Genomic DNA, 5,000 nt, shown 5'->3' with positions numbered 1-5,000 from the left:
GTCAAAAGGTAATGATATATAGTTAGTACAGGAGAGGAAGAGGGAGAGGGAAGGGAAGGAGAGGGAGAGGGAAGGAGAGGGAGGAGAAGGAGGGAGGGAGGGAGAGGAGAGGAGAGGGAGAGGGATGGAGAGGAGAGGGAGAGGGAGAGGAATGGGAGAGGAGAGGGAGAGAGAGAGAGAGAGAGAGAGAGAGAGAGAGAGGCGGGGAGGATGGAGGAGAGAGAGAGAGAGAGAGAGAGAGAGAGAGAGAGAGAGAGAGAGAGAGAGAGAGAGAGAGAGAACGAGAGACAGAAACTGAGAAGGAGATAAGGGATTGTGAATGGTGACGCACCTGAATGGAAACAGATGAATGAAGGTTTCAAGAGACAAGTGAATGACTGCCTTTCACTTAAAGACAGCTGCGAAAAAACTCAGTCAAAACACGAAAACCTTTTGCATAACCAGTCCTGAATTTCCCCCCCAAAAAAGAGAATAAATGAATGAAAACACACCCACACACAGAAGACATCATATTTAAAAGCTTCCCCAAAAGTCATGAGTTTTGGTACATGTCACTCCCTTTGGCCGCTGGTGTCATCTTTAGAGCTATCAAGTCAAGTAAAAGAATTTAGGCGCTTTTATTTTCCCGTGTTGGTCTGTTGGCCTGTCTGTCTGTCTGGCTGTTTTGATGGTCGTTCTGGCCATCTCTAGTTCTTTCGAAGTTATGTTTTTGTTTAATTTTCATGTTTAGTTCTTTCTGTCTGACAGTCTGTCTGTCTGTCTGTCTGTCTATCTGTCTGTCTGTCTGTCTGTCTGTTTATCTGACTGCCAGTCTGTCTATATATATCTGTGTCTGTTTGCTCCCCTGTTTTACTTGCCTGTTTGTCTCTGCCTCTGTCTGTCTCTGCCTCTGTCTCTGCCTCTGTCTGTCTCTGTCTGTCTCTGCCTCTGCCTCTGTCTGTCTCTGCCTCTGTCTATGTCTCTGTCTGTCTCTACCTGTCTCTCTCTGCCTCTGCCTCTGTGTCCGCCAGTCTCTCTCTCTCTCTCTCTCTCTCTCTCTCTCTCTCTCTCTCTCTCTCTCTCTCTTTCTCTCTTTCTCTCTCTCTACGCCTGCCTATCTCCTATCTGTTTGCTTGTCTGTCTTTCTGTGTCTGGCTATCTATCTATTTGTATATGCATTTATCTATCTATTTACCGGCTCCCCCCATCTCTCTCTCTCTCTCTCTCTCTCTCTCTCTCTCTCTCTCTCTCTCTCTCTCTCTCTCTCTCTCTCTCTCTCTCTCTCTCTCTCTCTCTCTCTCTCTCTCTCTCTCTCTCTCTCTCTCTCGCTCTCTCTCTCTCTCTCTTTCATTCACTCTCTCATCTCTCCATCTACACCCACATGTACTACTCTAACTGTGTACATACTTACACCCGGCTGCTGCATGTGTACTTTCCCAACCATGACGCAGTGCCTTGTGAATGACGTAGTATTCATGAGAATCCGAGACTTCGAACCAGCATGGCGTTTCCGTTGACCTTTGGAGGATCGTGAAATATTTGTCTGGAGGGCAAGAGTGACCCTTTCTCGCTTCCCCCTTTACCTCCTTCTACCTCCTTTCCTCCCTCCCTTCTTCTTTTCTTTTCTTCTATTTTTTCCTTCCCTCTACCGTCTTGTACTTCTGTCTCATTCCTTCCTTCCTCTCTCCCTCTCTCCCTCTCTCCCTTCCTCCCTTCATCCCTTTCCCCCTCACTCCCTGTATCTCCTTCATACCCTTTCCTCCTCCTATCCCATGCCTTCCCTTCTTCACACGCTGGTGACATATTATTATTATTTTCCTAAATGATTAATTATCACCATGCTTTCACGTGGTCGCGAATGTATTTACGTATTGTGTAAGAAAAGAAGAAAAAATGATATGAGGAGGAGGAAGGAGGTGGCGTGTGGTGATGACGTAGCAGCCAGTGCGTGTTTGTTTACATTCTCACCGACGCGCCATTTTGAATGACACCTCGTAAGAAAAGATGAAGATCGAAACAATAAAAAAGGAAAAAAAAAGAAATCCACAATACCAACGCTCTTAAAATACAATCAAGAGAAACGAGGTAAAGTCGCTCGAGAGAAGGGGCAAAGAGGAAGAAAGAGAGAGAGAGAGAGACAGAGATAGAAAGAGAGAAAAAAGGCAATAATATGACCCGCGTTTGCACCGTCTTATATGTATCCCAACTCGAGCCACCTTGAGAACAGGTGTAAGTTTAAATACCTGTCTCGGGTTTCCGCCGTAACGTTATACACCAGTGACGTAACGCGGTAACACTTGCACTTCTTGCTGACCCTCGTGGCTGCTCAGTGCTCAGCTTCTAAGGTGGTTTGGAAGAGAGGGAGAAGGAGAGGGAGAAGGAGAGGGACAGGGAGTGGGAGAGGGAGAGGGAGTGGGAGAGGGAGAGGGAGAGAGGGAGGGAAAGTGAGAGAGAGACAGAGAAGGAGAAAGAGACAGAGAAGGAGAGAGTGAGAGAGGAGAGAGAGAGAAGGAGAGAGAGGAAGAGAAGGAGAGAGGAAGGGAAGGAGAGAGAGAAAGGGAGAGAGGGAGAAAGAGAGAGAGAGAGAGTGGGGGGAGGGAGGAGGGAGAGAAAGAGAGAGAGAGAGAGAGAGAGAGAGAGAGAGAGGGGGGAAGGGAGGAGTAAGACAGATTAAGGGAGGAGAGAAGGACCAAGAATATAAACAGACAGACAAATTAACAGATCCAGAAAAAAATACATCCAACCGACGACAGAGGAACCAGAGATCACCCGAATGCAGCAGACGCACAGGTGAATTCAGAATGCAACCTTCAGGCCTGAAGTTGAAGGACAATATGCTGGCAACCCTCAATATGTCGCGTTGAAATTCCTCGAGTTCAGGTATTCATTGATATTCCGTTGGGAATGAACCTTGAGCATGAAGGCGACAAAAATAAGAAAGATATTCGCGTTCGTATAGATACATGTAAGACGCCGGGCTCAAAGCTGTGTTAATTACGTACTAATATTCTCTTGGATATGCAGGTGGACGCATCAACGCATACGTGAGTGGGTGCGTCTACAAATGCTGGCATCCACGGGCGTGTGTAAAACATGTAAAACATATGTGGTATTTGTATAGATATACGCTGTTTGGGTGCTAAATTGATGATCAAACAACAAACGACGCTAGAAAATACGCGAGGAATCAACGGTTCTCAGTTCCTCGCTAATTTAGCAAGCAACCCGCCACGCGCTTCTAGATGCGCACATGTTATTTGGAATGCGCAACGGGCTGTCATCAAATACACTTATTACTCAATTACCTGATGGTTGATTGACAGTCTTCACGTTGCACACAAACCTGAACCCGGTATCAAAGCGACACACGTCTCACATACAGCATCATGTAATTACGAAATGATTAAGTATTTGGCTGATTCGCTGCATATGGCCGGGATCGGAGGTCGTGTGTGTTGACTCTCTGCCTTAGTGTGCGAATGTGTGAAGGGAAGAATAGCGAGATGCATTTATATTCTTTTAATATTCTTTTATTGCTATTTTTTGTTTATTTATAAGCGTGCTTGTTCGTGGTTTTGTGTCTCGATGTTTGTTTTATATATATAAAAAGACGTATTTGTTTGGTTTATTGGTGTGGTCGCTAGTTGTTTAATTCATAAGTATGTTTTTTTTTTTTAATGGCATTATGTTTTTGATCCTTTATATATTTGTATGCATAGAGTTAGAGGTATACGTTTAAAAAATGTGTGATATACAAACACACAAAAAAAACACACACACACGCGCGTATAAATACTTATAAAGAAACACGAGAAATATAAAGATAACACATACACACACGCACTCCTAGACCTCCCCCCACAACCTGTCTCCCCCCCCCCCCCAGCGTCAAAGACAAGCCCTTCCAGAGACAAATTCCTGTAAATGGGTGAGGAGTGGTAGGGGAGGGAGGGGGAGAGGAGGGAGAGAAGGGAGAGGAGTTAGGGGGGTGAGGAGGGGTAGGGAGAGGGAGGAGAGGGAGAGAGAGGGTAGGGGGAGTGGGGGAACAGGGGGAGGAGGGAGAGGGGGAGGGAATTACACACGAAAGGGCATCCGTACCTCAGTGTGAGTATTACGCAGGTGTGTTTGCGTAAGTGTGTGTGTGTGTGTGTGTGTGTGTGTGTGTGTGTGTGTGTGTGTGTGTGTGTGTGTGTGTGTGTGTGTGTGTGTGTGTGTGTGTGTGCGTGCGTGTGCGTGTGTTTCTATAAATACGCACGTACATGTGTGTGTGAGGGACGGGTGTGATAGGAATGTGGTCCCGGGAAGAGAGAGAGAGAGATAGAGAGAGAGAGAGAGAGACAGGGGGAGGAGAAGGAGAGGGGAGGAGGAGGAGGAGGGAAATGGAGGGGGATGCGTAGTAGGGGATGGGGAGGGAGGAAGGGAGGGGGAGGGAGGGAGGGAAGGCGGGGGGGGGGAAAGAGGAGGACGGCCTTTTAGCTTGGGGTGGAGGGGGGGTAGGTAGGTATAGGGAGCAGGAGACACGGGTATAGGGTAGAGGTATAAGAGGGTAGGGGTATGGGGGTATGTGGGTAAGGGGGGGAGGGTAGTTCTACGTTCTCCCCCTCGGGGTTCTTCAGCTCAGTAGGCTCAGACGCTCGGCCTCTCTCGGTCCCCGCGGCGGATCCGAATAACCGCACGCCAGAGAGGGAGTCTTCTTTTCCTCTCCTGGTTCCTCTTCGTATGTCTTTTTTTGTCCCTTCTTCTTTTTGTTTTTTCGTCTTTTCGTTTTCTTTCTGGTTCCTCTTCGTATGTCTTTTTTCCTTCTGCTTCTTCTTGTTCCGTCTTTCGTATTTGTACATTCTTCTTTTCCTCTTCTGGTTCCTCTTCGTCTTTCTTTTTTTCCCTTCTTCTTGTTTCGTCTTTCGTCTTCTGTTTCTTTCTGGTTCCTCTTCGTCTGTCTTTTTTTCCTTCTTCTTCTTCTTCTTCCTGTTCTTTCTTCTCTATTTCCGCCGTCATCGTTTCGTCTTTCATATTCTCATCCT

The 5,000-nt window shown here is 46.9% G+C and overlaps 1 protein-coding gene across 1 annotated transcript in view; it reads left to right on the top strand.

Moving 5' to 3' along the window:
• The window catches only part of LOC119583896 (neuroblast differentiation-associated protein AHNAK-like), a 123,537-nt gene that overhangs the window by 1,482 nt on the left and 117,055 nt on the right, over window positions 1-5,000 (top strand). The gene's annotated exons all lie outside the window — the stretch shown is intronic.

This window comes from Penaeus monodon, chromosome 2, assembly GCF_015228065.2.
Source record: "Penaeus monodon isolate SGIC_2016 chromosome 2, NSTDA_Pmon_1, whole genome shotgun sequence".
NCBI classification, from domain to species: Eukaryota; Metazoa; Arthropoda; class Malacostraca; order Decapoda; family Penaeidae; genus Penaeus; species Penaeus monodon.
Note: the sequence above shows the minus strand (reverse complement) of the source record. Positions and strands in the feature narration are given on the sequence as shown.